Source organism: Schistocerca gregaria, chromosome 1, assembly GCF_023897955.1.
Source record: "Schistocerca gregaria isolate iqSchGreg1 chromosome 1, iqSchGreg1.2, whole genome shotgun sequence".
NCBI lineage: Eukaryota > Metazoa > Arthropoda > Insecta > Orthoptera > Acrididae > Schistocerca > Schistocerca gregaria.
The window spans coordinates 894,008,156-894,023,320 of NC_064920.1; the positions used below are offsets into that span (position 1 = coordinate 894,008,156).

General features: G+C 43.5%; 1 long non-coding RNA gene across 1 annotated transcript in view; it reads right to left on the reverse strand.

The window, feature by feature from the left end:
• LOC126273890 (uncharacterized) overlaps positions 1-14,714 on the reverse strand; it is a 98,333-nt gene extending 83,619 nt beyond the window's left edge. Inside the window, exon 1 of the long non-coding RNA XR_007549730.1 lies at positions 14,649-14,714. This is a non-coding gene — a long non-coding RNA (uncharacterized LOC126273890). The remainder of the gene's footprint in view (positions 1-14,648) is intronic.
• Between the last annotated feature and the right edge of the window lie 451 nt (positions 14,715-15,165).

The following is a 15,165-nucleotide window of genomic DNA, read 5'->3' on the forward strand; positions in this document are numbered from 1 at the left end:
ACTGTGAAGCGAAATTCCTACCTATTCTAACGTTCTTTAATTGGAAGATGGTTGATGACTTTGTCTGAGGGTCGATAAAATGCAAGCAAATTAAACACAATTGGGCCAGAGATATCAATTAAGCTAAAAACGCACAATGAAAATACTCAACAATGAATGGGATCTATTATTGTTGTTGTTGTGGTCTTCAGTCCTGAGACTGGTTTGATGCAGCCCTCCATGCTACTCTATCCTGTGCAAGGTTCTTCATCTCCCAGTACCTACTGCAACCTACATACTTCTGAATCTGCTTAGTGTATTCATCTCTTGGTCTCCCTATACGATTTTTACCCCCCACGCTGCCCTCCAATACTAAATTGGTGATCCCTTGATGCCTCAGAATGAGTCCTACCAACCGATCTCTTCTTCTAGTCACGTTGTGCCACAAACTTCTCTTCTCCCCAGTCGTATTCAATACCTTCTCATTAGTTATGCGATCTACTCATCTAATCTTCAGCATTCTTCTGTAGCACCACATTTCAAAAGCTTCTATTCTCTTCTTGTCCAAACTATTTATCGTCTTTATCGTCCACGCTTCACTTCCATACATGGCTACACTCCATACAAATACTTTCAGAAACGACTTCCTGACACTTAAATCTATACTCGATGTTAACAAATTTCTCTTCTTTAGAAACGCTTTCCTTGCCATTGCCAGTCTACATTTTATATCCTCTCTACTTCGATCATCATCAGTTATTGTGCTCCCCAAATCGCAAAACTCCTTTACTACTGTAAGTGTCTCATCATTTAACCATATAGTAAAGCTGCATGCCCTCGGGAAAAATTACGGCTGTAGTTACCCCTTGTTTCAGCCGTTAGCAGTACCATCACAGAAAAGCCGTTTTGGTTAGTGTTACAAGGCCAGATCAGTCAATAATCCAGACAGTTGCCCCTGCAACTACTGAAAAGGCTGCTGCCCCTCTTCAGGAACCACACGTTTGTCTGGCCTGTGGGGTCTATATAGGGTACGTAAACATCACTGCAAATATAACTGCACAACTAAAACAGTTTAATAACTTCGGAATATAAAGCACTCTACAGTGGCTGGTCAATCCTTCTGCTTCAGTTAAGTCCGACAGTCGTGAATATGTTTAACTACAGGTCATGGTTGAATGTGCGAAAGAATAGGAGACATGGAGACGACCGCAGTTCTGAGTGTCAACTGAATGTCACTTGCTGGCGTAGCTCGAGTGCGCGTGTTTACCTTTCGTCGGCGGCGGCAGTGGCTGCTGTCGGCGCGAGCTGTGTACCTGAGAATCTATTTTAAATCCCTCTCGACTGTTAAACAGCACTCTGATACATTTACTGCGTCTTCAGTGAAGCCGAAACTCCTAGTCGTTCCCTAGGTTGTTAACTGGCATGGTACACGCTATTTGGCTGGAATAGCGCGTACATCGTTGCCTTCAAATCGCTTGCGTTAAGTGTCAGTGCACGGTGCAATTCTACGTACTAGGAAACTTTGCAGATTACACCTTGAGAGTTAAGACGAGCCGGTGAGCAAGTGTTCACATAATTAATCTCACAATCGTCTCAGTGCAGCGTGAGTCGTCTTGCTCAAAAACTCGACTATTTGCTGCAAGAGAAAAAGCGAATTTTTCTGCCTGCAAATTGCCTATAAGAAAGCCGGTGGCCACACTTTTTCTTACTGGCTAATCAGAGCTTTCGTATTTGTTATAACTCCACCCACTAGAGTTTCTGTAGCCTGTCGCAGGCATCGTTTCTTTTGTAGGGCATAGTTTAACTTCTGCTACGTAATGCTGAGATAAACAGCTTCTTTCCACGTGGGTTTTTACGCAGGTGGCTACAGTGAGTACCAGTGTTTTGAGTTGGATTTCTCCGGACGTTTATCTGCTATCTCAAGCCTTGTTCCTGTAGAAAGGCTTTCTGAAGGGTCGTCGCTGAAAGCAGGGACAAGAGCGGCTTTTGCTGACGGTCTGCGCAGTAGCTCCGGAGTCTCATTGTGGCCGCTAGGCGTCTCGCTGTGAAGGTTTCGGCCTAACAGTGGGACGGGCGTTGCCGTTGTAAAAATTCCCCTTTCCCTCAGAGCTGTGTCTCGTAGCTCGGGCCTGGGAAATTATTTGCATTCAATTACTAGAGTGAGTGTTAGTGGTTTGTATTCAGGAGATATCAGTTTGCTTATTCGATTTGCATATCAGTAAGATTTGTACAATTTCAAGTAACTATGTAGTGTCACATACCGATTTAACCGGAATTGTTTCAGGAATTCAGTGTAAGGTCTATTGTTTGATTGACACCTTACAATCATGTGTACATGTGATCATCAGACATAAGCCTCTTCATTGTAGAAACGATGTATACATCTCATAAATAAGCCTTTTCACATTAGAAATGATGTTATGGTATTTTTACAGTGATAAGGCTTATTTATGATGATGATATAAATGTCGGAGGATTTTGAAGTCTGGCATGTGTTGAAGCAAATTATTTTGCAGTGTCACTTAAATGGCCCAAAGACTGAAACTGCAGTTGTGAAATATTATGTCCTTTAAAAAGAAGTACATATTTTGTTAGACTTTCTTACGCTAATGATGCAATTGCTTCTCCTCCAGAAATTCATTTCCAGTGCTAGTGATCTTTGGTGTTGCCTCTTATTCATCTCTCGAGAGTCTGAAGTGTATGGCTAAAAAAGCACTTCCTTTTCAGGCCACGAGTGGACTACCGGGACCATCCGACTGCCGTGTCATCCTCAGTAGAGGATGCGGATAGGAGGGTCATGGGGTGAGCACACCACTCTCCCAATCGTTATGATGATATTCTTGACCGAAGCCGCTACTATTCGGTCGAGTAGAGCCTCAATTGGCATCACGAGGCTGAGTGCATCCCGAAAAATGGCAACAGCGCATGGCAAAAGCGCTTAACTTCGGTGATCTCACGGAACCGGTGTATCCACTGCGGCAAGGCCATTGCCAGTGTATGGCTAATACTCTCAAAATTTGTCTTGTAGATAAAATGGCTGATTTCTTTCGTATACTTTGCTTCCCAATACAGACTTCAATCAGCGAGTTGCACAGCTTGTGACTGTTCTTGCTGTTTCAAGGATAGGATGGCGCCCAAATGTAGGCGCTTTCCAGCTTTTGATAGTCTTTAGGAACCACTACATAACATGTTGCGTCATATCTACAAATATTAAATTTTCTTTGTATTGAATTTTTTTTAGTGGTTCATGGTGTGGGTTCCTGTAGTCATGTCCTAGTTCATGAACCACGGGCAACGTATGAGTGGCCAAGTAAGTGGTCCCGACAGTCGGGATACCAGTTACTTTGGAATAAGGCTGGGCATCTCGGTCATATTCTGAGTCGTGGTCACCTTTGTGCTCATGCGGCAAGGACTACCAAATCCACCGGTTAGTCCCTCAACCGTTAGGGGTAAAATGCTATGGGACTCGAGGCAAGTACGGCTAGCAACCTGCTTCCCCGATACTTTAAATATGATGCTGGCAACAATCAGAGCAAAATGCCTCGGGTCTTTGGAGGTGACGGAGTCCCACCTCTAACTGACAAACCAGGGACTCCTAAGATACGACATGGCAAACAAATGGTAATAAGATGGGGAGCTATTAATATCAATGGGGGCTACTCTGGGAAGAAGGTAGAGCTGGCAGAGGCTGCAAGTAAGCTGGGGCTGGACGTTTTAGTTGTTAGTGACATTCGGGTAAGGGGTGAGAAAGAAGAGGAAGTGGAAGAATACCAGGTCTACCTGTTAGAAGTCAAAGCAGGAATAGCACAATGGGGTGTAGGGCTTTACATCAGGAGAGAAATGGAACCCAGCGTAGTTGCAGTAAGGTATGTAAACGAACGACTGATGTGGATAGATTTGACAGTGTCTAGCAAGAAAATGAGGATTGTGTCAGTATATTCGCATTGTGAAGGACAGATCAAGATAAGACACACAGTTTTTATGAGGCACTCAGTGATGTAGTTGTTAGAGTAAAGGACAAGGACAGTGTTCTGCTCATGGCTGATTTTAATGCCAGGATTGGAAATCGAACAGAAGGGTATGAAAAGGTTATGGGTAAATTTGGAGAGGATATGGAGGCCAACAGGAACGGGAAACAACTCTTGGATTTCTGTGCCAGTATGGGCTTAGTAATCACAAACTCCTTTTTTAAACATAAGAACATTCACCAGTGTACTTGGGAAGGCAGGGGAACCAGATCTGTCATTGACTATATACTAACAGATCAGGAATTCGGGAAGGCTGTGAGGGACACACGTGTATTCAGGGGATTCTTTGATGACACTGATCATTATTTAATCTGCAGTGAAACTGGGATTGTGAGGCCGAAAGTGCAGGAGGTCAGGTCTATATGTAGGAGGATAAGAGTGGAGAAACTTCAGGATAAGGAAATGAGGCACAAGTACATAACAGCGATCTCAGAAAGGTACCAGTTAGTTGAATGTAGTCAATTACAGTCATTGGAAAAGGAATGGACAAGGTACAGGGACACAGTGCTAGAAGTGGCTAAAGAATGTCTTGGAACAGTAGTGTGTAAAAGTAGGATGAAGAAACAGCTTGGTGGACTGACACAGTCAAGGCAGCCTGTAAAAGGAAAAAGAAGGCGTATCAAAAATGGCTACATACTAGAACTCAGGTAGACAGAGAAAGTTATGTTGAAGAAAGAAACTAAGCCAAACAGATAATTGCAGCATCCAAGAAGAAATCTTGGGAAAACTTTGGAAACAGGTTGGAGACTATGGATCAAGCTGCTGGAAAACCATTCTGGAGCGTAATTAGCAGTCTTCGAAAGGGAGGTAAGAAGGAAATGACAGGTATTTTGGACAGGTCAGGAAAACTGCTGGTGAATCCTGTGGATGCCTTGGGCAGATGTAGGGAATATTTTGAAGAGTTGCTCAATGTAGGTGAAAATACGATCAGCAATGTTTCAGATTTCGAGGTAGAATGGGATAGGAATGATGATGGAAATAGGATCACATTTGAGGAAGTGGAGAAAATTGTCAATAGATTGCAGTGCAATAAAGCAGTTGCGGTGGATGAAATTAAGTCGGAACTCATCAAATACAGTGGAACGTCAGGTCTTAAATGGCTACACAGGATAATTGAAATGGCGTGGGAGTCGGGACAGGTTCCATCAGACTGGACAAAAGCAGTAATCACACCAATCTTTAAACATGGAAACAGAAAAAATTGTAACAACTACAGAAATATCTCTTTGATCAGCATTGCGGGTAAAATCTTCTCAAGTATTGCTGAAAGGAAAGTGCGAGTATTAGTTGAGGACCAATTGGATGAAAATCAGTGTGGGTTTAGGCCTCTTAGAGGTTGTCAGGACCAGATCTTTAGCTTACGGCAAATAATGGAGAAGTGTTAAGAGTGGAACAGGGAATTGTATCTATGCTTTATAGATCTAGAAAAGGCATATGACCGGGTTCCTAGGAGGAAGTTATTGTCTGTTCTAAGAGATTATGGAATAGGAGGCAAACTTTTGCAAGCAATTAAAGGTCTTTACATGGATAATCAGGCAGCAGTTAGAGTTGACGGTAAATTGAGTTCATGGTTCAGAGTAGTTTCAGGGGTAAGACATGGCTGCAACCTGTCTCCACTGTTGTTCATATTATTTATGGATCATATGTTGAAAACACCTCCCCCCATGAACCATGGACATGGCCGTTGGTGGGGAAGCTTGCGTGCCTCAGCGATACAGATGGCCGTACCGTAGGTGCAACCACAACGGAGGGGTATCTGTTGAGAGGCCAGACAAACATGTGGTTCCTGAAGAGGGGCAGCAGCCTTTTAAGTAGTTGCAGGGGCAACAGTCTGGATGATTGACTGATCTGGCCTTCCAACATTAACCAAAACGGCCTTGCTGTGCTGGTACTGTGAACGGCTGAAAGCAAGGGGAAACTACAGCCGTAATTTTTCCCGAGGACATGCAGCTTTACTGTATGATTAAATTATGATGGCGTCCTCTTGGGTAAAATATTCCGGAGGTCAAATAGTCCCGTATTCGGATCTCCGGGCGGCGACTACTCAGGTGGACGTCGTTATCAAGAGAAAGAAAACTGGCGTTCTACGGATCGGAGCGTGGAATGTCAGATCCCTTAATCGGGCAGGTAGGTTAGAAAATTTAAAAAGGGAAATGGATAGGTTAAAGTTGGATATAGTGGGAATTAGCGAAGTTCGATGGCAGGAGGAACAAGACTTTTGGTCAGGTGAATACAGGGTTATAAATACAAAATCAAATAGGGGTAATGCAGGAGTAGGTTTAATAATGAATAAAAAAATAGGAGTGCGGGTAAGCTACTACAAACTAGTGAACGCATTATTGTGGCCAAGATAGACACAAAGCCCATGCCTACTACAGTAGTACAAGTTTATATGCCAACTAGCTCTGCAGATGATGAAGAAATTAATGAAATGTATGATGAGATAAAAGAAATTGTTCAGATAGTGAAGGGAGACGAAAATTTAATAGTCATGGGTGACTGGAATTCGTCAGTAGGAAAAGGGAGAGAAGGAACATACTGGGTGAATATGGATTGGGGCTAAGAAATGAAAGAGGAAGCCGTCTGGTAGAATTTTGCACAGAGCATAACTTAATCATAGCTAACACTTGGTTTAAGAATCATAAAAGAAGGTTGTATACATGGAAGAATCCTGGAGATACTAATAGGTATCAGATAGATTATATAATGGTAAGACAGAGAGTTAGGCATCAGGTTTTAAATTGTAGGACATTTCCAGGGGCAGATGTGGACTCTGACCACAATCTATTGGTTATGACCTGTAGATTAAAACTGAAGAAACTGCAAAAATGTGGGAAATTAAGGAGATGGGACCTGGATAAACTGAAAGAACCAGAGGTTGTACAGAGTTTCAGGGAGAGCATAAGAGAGCAATTGACAGGAATGGGGGAAAGAAATACGGTAGAAGAAGAATGGGTAGCTTTGAGGGATGAAGTAGTGAAGGCAGCAGAGGATAAAGTACGTTAAAAGACGAGGGCTGCTAGAAATCCTTGGGTAACATAAGAAGTATTGAATTTAATTGATGAAAGGAGAAAATATAAAAATGCAGTAAATGAAGCAGGCAAAAAGGAATACAAACGTCTCAAAAATGAGATCGACAGGAAGTGCAAAATGGCTAAGCAGGGATGGCTAGAAGACAAATGTAAGGATGTAGAGGCTTATCTCACTAGGGGTAAGATAGATACTGCCTACAGGAAAATTAAAGAGACCTTTGAAGATAAGAGAACCACTTGTATGAACATCAAGAGCTCAGATGGAAACCCAGTTCTAAGCAAAGAAGGGAAGGCGGAAAGGTGGAAGGAGTATATAGAGCGTTTATACAAGGGCGATGTACTTGAGGACAATATTATTGAAAGGGAAGAGGATTTAGATGAAGACGAAATGGGAGATAAGATACTGCGTGAAGAGTTTGACAGAGCACTGAAAGACCTGAGTCGAAACAAGGCCCCGGGAGTTGACAACATTCCGTTATAACTACTGACGACCTTGGGAGAGCCAGTCATGACAAAACTCTACCATCTGGTGAGCAAGATGTATGAAACAGGCGAAATACCCTCAGACTTCAAGAAGAATATAATAATTCCAATCCCAAAAAGGCAGGTGCTGACAGGTGTGAAAATTACCGAACTATCAGTTTAATAAGTCACAGCTGCAAAATACTAACGCGAATTCTTTACAGACGAATGGAAAAAACTGGTAGATGTGGACGTCGGGGAGGATCAGTATGGATTCCGTAGAAATGCTGGAACACGTGAGGCAATACTGACCTTACGACTTATCTTAGAAGAAAGATTAAGAAAAGTGAAACCTACATTTCTAGCGTTTGTAGACTTGGCGAAAGCTTTTGACAATGTTGACTGGCATACTCTCTTTCAAATTCTGAAGGTAGCAGGGGAAAAGTACAGGGAGCGAAAGGCTATTTACAATTTGTACAGAAACCAAATGGCAGTCATAAGAGTCGAGGGGCTTGAAAGAAAAGCAGTGGTTGGGAAAGGAGTGAGACAGGGTTGTAGCCCCTCCCCGATGTTATTCAATCTGTATATTGAGCAAGCAGTAAAGGCAAAAAAAGGCAAATTCGGAGTAGGTATTAAAATTCATGGAGAAGAAGTAAAAACTTTGAGGTTCGCCGATGACATTGTAATTCTGTCAGAGACAGCAATGGACCTGGAAGAGCAGTTGAACGGAATGGACAATGTCTTGAAAGAAGGATATAAGATGAACATCAACAAAAGCAAAACGAGGATAATGGAATGTAGTCAAATTAAATCGGGTGATGCTGAGGGAATTAGATTAGGAAATGAGACACTTAAAGTAGTAAAGGAGTTTTACTATTTAGGAAGTAAAATAACTGATGATGGTCGAAGTAGAGAGGATATAAAATGTTACTGGCAATGGCAAGGAAAGCGTTTCTGAAGAAGAGAAATTTTTTAACATCGAGTATAGATTTATGTATCAGGAAGTCGTTTCTGTAAGTTTTTGTATGGAGTGTAGCCATGTATGGAAGTGAAACATGGACGATAACTAGTTGAATAGAAGCTTTCGAAATGTGGTGTTACAGAAGAATGCTGAAGATAAGGTGGATAGATCATGTAACTAATGAGAAGGTATTGAATAGGATTGGGGAGAAGAGAAATTTGTGGCAGAACTTGACTAAAAGAAGGGATCGGTTGGTAGGACATGCTTTGAGGCATCAAGGGATCACCAATTTAGTATTGGAGGGCAGCGTGGAGGGTAAAAATCGTAGAGGGAGACCAAGAGATGAATACACTTAGCAGATTCAGAAGGATGTAGGTTGCAGTAGGTACTGGGAGATGAAGAAGCTTGCACAGGACACAGTAGCATGGAGAGCTGCATCAAACCAGCCTCAGGACTGAAGACCACAACAACAATGTTGAAAACAATAGACTGGCTGGATAAGATCAAGATATGTGAACACAAAATAAGCAGTCTTGCATATGCGGACGACTTAGTTCTGATGGCAGATTAGATTGAAAGATTGCAAAGTAATATTTCAGTGCTAGATCAGAAATGTAAGGACCATGGTATGAAGATTAGCATCTCCAAAACGAAAGTAATGTCAGTGGGAAAGAGATATAAACGGATTGAGTGCCAAATAGGAGGGACAAAGTTAGAACAGATGGACGGTTTAAAGTACTTAGGATGCATATTCTCACAGGATGGCAACATAGTGAAAGAACTGGAAGCGAGATGTTCCAAAGCTAATGTAGTGAGCGCTCAGCTACGATCTACTCTTTCTGCAAGAAGGAAGTCAGTATCAAGACTAAGTTATCTGTGCACCGTTCAATCTTTCGACCAACTTTGTTGTATGGGAGCGAAAGCTGGGTGGATTCAGGTTACCTTATCAATAAGGTTGAGGTTACGGATATGAAAGTACACTCCTGGAAATTGAAATAAGAACACCGTGAATTCATTGTCCCAGGAAGGGGAAACTTTATTGACACATTCCTGGGGTCAGATACATCACATGATCACACTGACAGAACCACAGGCACATAGACACAGGCAACAGAGCATGCACAATGTCGGCACTAGTACAGTGTATATCCACCTTTCGCAGCAATGCAGGCTGCTATTCTCCCATGGAGACGATCGTAGAGATGCTGGATGTAGTCCTGTGGAACGGCTTGCCATGCCATTTCCACCTGGCGCCTCAGTTGGACCAGCGTTCGTGCTGGACGTGCAGACTGCGTGAGACGACGCTTCATCCAGTCCCAAACATGCTCAATGGGGGACAGATCCGGAGATCTTGCTGGCCAGGGTAGTTGACTTACACCTTCTAGAGCACGTTGGGTGGCACGGGATACATGCGGACGTGCATTGTCCTGTTGGAACAGCAAGTTCCCTTGCCGGTCTAGGAATGGTAGAACGATGGGTTCGATGACGGTTTGGATGTACTGTGCACTATTCAGTGTCCCCTCGACGATCACCAGAGGTGTACGGCCAGTGTAGGAGATCGCTCCCCACACCATGATGCCGGGTGTTGGCCCTGTGTGCCTCAGTCGTATGCAGTCCTGATTGTGGCGCTCACCTGCACGGAGCCAAACAAGCATACGACCATCATTGGCACCAAGGCAGAAGCGACTCTCATCGCTGAAGACGACTCGTCTCCATTCGTCCCTCCATTCACGCCTGTCGCGACACCACTGGAGGCGGGCTGCACGATGTTGGGGCGTGAGCGGAAGACGGCCTAACGGTGTGCGGGACCGTAGCCCAGCTTCATGGAGACGGTTGCGAATGGTCCTCGCCGATACCCCAGGAGCAACAGTGTCCCTAATTTACTGGGAAGTGGTGGTGCAGTCCCCTACGTCACTGCGTAGGATCCTACGGCCTTGGAGTGCATCCGTGCGTCGCTGCGGTCCGGTCCCAGGTCGACGGGCACGTGCACCTTCCGCCGACCACTGGCGACAACATCGATGTACTGTGGAGACCTCACGCCCCACGTGTTGAGCAATTCGGCGGTACGTCCACCCGGCCTCCCGCATGCCCACTATACGCCCTCGCTCAAAGTCCGTCAACCTCACATACAGTTCACGTCCACGCTGTCGCGGCATGCTACCAGTGTTAAAGACTGCGATGGAGCTCCGTATGCCACGGCAAACTGGCTGACACTGACGGCGGCGGTGCACAAATGCTGCGCAGCTAGCTCCATTCGACGGCCAACACCGCGGTTCCTGGTGTGTCCGCTGTGCCGTGCGTGTGATCATTGCTTGTACAGCCCTCTCGCAGTGTCCGGAGCAAGTATGGTGGGTCTGACACACCGGTGTCAATGTGTTCTTTTTTCCATTTCCAGGAGTGTAGCTGGGATGATTGCATGTACTAGTAGATGGGAACAATGGCAGGAGGGTGTCCACAATGAGGATATCAAAGAGAAACGGGGAATGGATTCTATAGATGTAGCAGTCAGGATGAACAGGCTTAGATGGTGGGGTCATGTTACATGCATGGGAGAAGCAAGGTTACCCAAGAGACTCATGGGTTCAGCAGTAGAGTGTAGGAAGAGTCGGGGCAGACCAAGGAGAATGTACCTGGATTCGGTTAAGAATGATTTTGAAGTAATAGGTTTAACATTAGATGAGGCACCAATATTAGCACTGAATAGGGGATCATGGAGGAATTTTATAAGGGGGCTATGCTCCAGACTGATCGCTGAAAGGCATGATCAGTCTTAAATGATGATGATGATGATGATGATGATTGAATTTTTAGGTCCCAAATTCCTCAGTGTTTTTCAGTTTTCCAAACATCTCTGTTATATCTGCTGTATCTCCAGCTGCAAACACCTGATCATTATTAAAAAGAACCGTGCACACGATGTAACACCTGCACAAACTCCCATGTTACCTCGTTCTCTTCTTTGTGTCTTTGATGTATATCTCAAAGATAGTGGCGTAATGTAATCTTGCATCAATCACTTTGAGTCCATAGACTCTGAAGAAAATTTGTTCCATAGATTTACCATGTTAAAATATCATGTATAAGTGCATTTCACAGCTGTTTTATATGTAATTGAGGCAACAATGCAATCTTATCCGAATCATATTTTGAAGAATTCGTAAGATATAATCCGTTATTACAACTCTATGTCATACTACTCTGACCATATCAGATCTACATACATTGATCAGCCAGAATATTATGACCACCGACCTACTATCCATATAAAGCCGTTCAAGCGACAGCAGCGTCACCTGGCGAGGAGTGACTCCTAATCAGACACACGCACGGTGCATGTAGCATCATTGAGCGTGCTGTCCGTGTGTAGACGGGGAAAGGCGCGCGAGCTGTCTGAGTTTGACCGCGGGCAGACTGGGATGGCCCAAAGACTGGTCACGAGCGTTTCGGAAACTGCACGACTTGTCGGGTGTTCGAAGAGTGCTTTGGTGTGTGTCTTCAGCACGTGGCGAAACCGAGATGAAAACACGTCCAGACGTCGTGGGGTCGGACGGCCACCTCTCGTTATACATGTCGGACGTCGTAGGCTGGCACTCACTCGGCCTTCAGGCCACAAGTGGCCCATCGGGACCATCCGACCGCCGTTTCATCCACACTGGTAAAACAGGACAGGCGAAACTAACGTCAGAGTTTAATGCTGAGCAGAGTTCAAGTGTGCCTGAACACACAGTGCTCCGAAAACTCCTAACCATGGGTCTCCGCAGCCGACGACCTTTGCATATGATCAATGTGTAGGTGAACGTAGTAAGTCTTGACACTGACGCTGTTGATTTTGTTTGAAACGGTGGCTAGTCGAAAATCTTTTGTGTAATCGACTTCCCAGTGCCTATGGCTTGGTATTCTGAATGCAGAGTCAACGCAATAAGATGCCTCGACTGTCTTGTGTTTGCAGGCATGCCGCAGAAATAGTGTCACCTCGAGAGGTTTTCACCTAGTTATTTTACATTTATTTTTCAAAAATGGTATCTGGTGTCCGTAGTTTCCAGGACGCTTACTCGCTGTGAGCTCGTTGAACAAAGGCGATAGTTTCTTTGCAAAGGGAACAAGTATTTAAGAAACTGTGCTTGTCGCATATACACGTTCAGCTTTACTTCGCGAAACGCTGTGAGGCTACTGCCCGTTGTACCCGATTATTTAAATTTCGTCCCACTTCTTCGCGTACAAAGAGCGGGATGAAAGATTGGTTAGTGCTTCTATGGTGCTGTAATTAGTCTTATCCTACTGTAGGTTGATTCTTACAAAGAAGAAGACAGCAACCAGTCACTATTAATACTGCTATTTCTTTAAGTAAATAGCGCCGTAACCGGTTTCGAACTGACAAGTTCATCATCAGACGGCTGTTCACATGATTTGCAAGATACACTTTACATAATCGTCAGTTTTCGATTTTTATTCTTCCACTGTGGCGAAATATTCTTGTCGTGTGTTTGCCCTACGGTAGAAAACAGTGTTAGAAGCGCCCTATGTGAACATAACTAACCTCAAAACGTTCATTTAAATAAACAGCAGTATTAATAGTGGCTGGTCGTTGTCTTCTTCTTTGTAAGAATCAACCTACATTAATTGTACGCAGCCACAGTCTCACTATGTCAGTTTTAGTCTTATCTTGTTTTTGCGTTCCCTAGGGTAGCGATATGTAGGGAGTTGCCATACATTTCCAGACTGCTCGCGTAATGATGGTTTTTGAAATTCTTGGGAGAGGGGGGGGGGGGGTACTTTCGTTTATATTCAAGCGTCTATTATTACGAATAACCGTTATCAGGTGCACTCTTTAGCAATTCCTACGCTAGTTTAGCGCAACCACAATAAGCAAGAAAAAGGTTTGATTAATAGTAAAACACAATTTACTCATTTGATTCTGGTTCCTCCTAGTCGATAATGCGGCTCTCTGAAAAACATGGTTCCGTGTAAGCCTAAATATCATGTCTAGGAATTTGATCGAGTTTGATAATTTAAATTCACACACCGCTTGTTTCGATTGCATCTACCCGACGTTTTATTTTCTTCATTTCATATTTCTACTCGGCATCGCAAATCAATCTCCATACTATTACAGACAAAGGTCAACGCTATATTTCTCAGTATCAGTACTAGTACCAAATCTCACCATACCATGCGTTAACTCCAAAAGAAGAAAGCTAAAACTACACACAACACACAGACCTTACAGTGTATCGATTCTTTTATGTCTAGAGGGATTTGCATATAACTAACTATTTATTTTCAAATCTTTTCAGAATGCATTACATAAATAGCAACAATGACAGTAATTTCACATGTAATTACAGTTGGAAATTAAACAGGAAATATAAAAAATAATTATGTTTTCTGAAAAATAATTAAATGAGTAATAATTATGTTTCATCCATCGTTGGAGTATACATTTTTACGTTGTAATACGGTATTACATTACTATTTGATCGTTCAAAAACTCAAATTTACGTAGTTTCTGAAAACTGTTTACGTATAGGATTCTCTAATTCTCCAACTGCGACGGTAGAAACAAAAAGTAACGAAAATACAACAATTAAGCGGTTCCATCACACAGTTCAGGTTTTTCAGCATCTTCGTGACACTCTTCCGTTGGTGGAACAAACCTATGACTATTCAGTGTTGTCATTCTTTGTATACGTTTTATATCCCCTATTAGCCCAATTTGGCGTAAATCTCTACATCTGATGAGTATTCTAGGGTGGGTAGCACAAGTAATTTGTAAACAGGATGCTTTGTAAATGGCTTGCATCTTCCTAGCATCTTACCTATAAACTGAAGTCTGTCACCTGTTTTAGATATGTCTGAGTCTATTTGATCGGTCTATTTCAGATCGCTTCAAATTGTCGCACCCAGTTATTTGTAGAGTTGACTAATTCCAGCTGTGACTCACTGATATTGTAGTCGTAGTAAACTACGTTATCTCGTTTTGTGAAGTGCACAATTTTATATTTCCGATATATTTATAACAATGCACCACCTTGAAATCTTATTAACATGTGACTAAATATTTGGCATTTCTTGCACACAGTATTTCATTGTAGTCTACTGGATGATCTGTGGAAGCTCAGAAGTTACTATTAATATTGTCTGCAAGGTCATTGTTATAGGGCATGAAAAATAAGGGTCACAACACACCTGAAATTAGTTTAAAGTCCGTCGATGGCTCTCCATCCAAAATAAGCTGCATCCGCCCTACTAAGACTTTCTCAACCCAGTCACAAACTTTGTTTGATATGCCTTTATAACAGTAGATATGATGCTGAGTGAAACACTTTCCGGAAGTCAACAAATACTGCAACTAGCTGATTGGCTTTATCTATGGCTTCGAGGGCATCATGTGAGAAAAGCATGAGTGGGGCTTCCCTTGACGTAGTTTGCGGAATCCAAGCTGGTTGCTATGGAGAACGTCACTCTGTCGAGATACCTGCAAGCTTAGATAACTGCGCGTTCGGTTCCGCCAGTGCAACACGCCAGCTATCGGAACCCCTCTTACACACACCGGTGCTAGTGTTGTAGCGATGGTGCGCTGCTCGCGGCCGGTGGTGGTACTGCTGGCTGGCTGGTGTTACGGTTATGGTTGTGGCCGCCCAGGACAACGGCTCCGATTCCAGCTGTGACCCTCAGGTCTCACCAGAGGTCCTCGAGTTCCTTC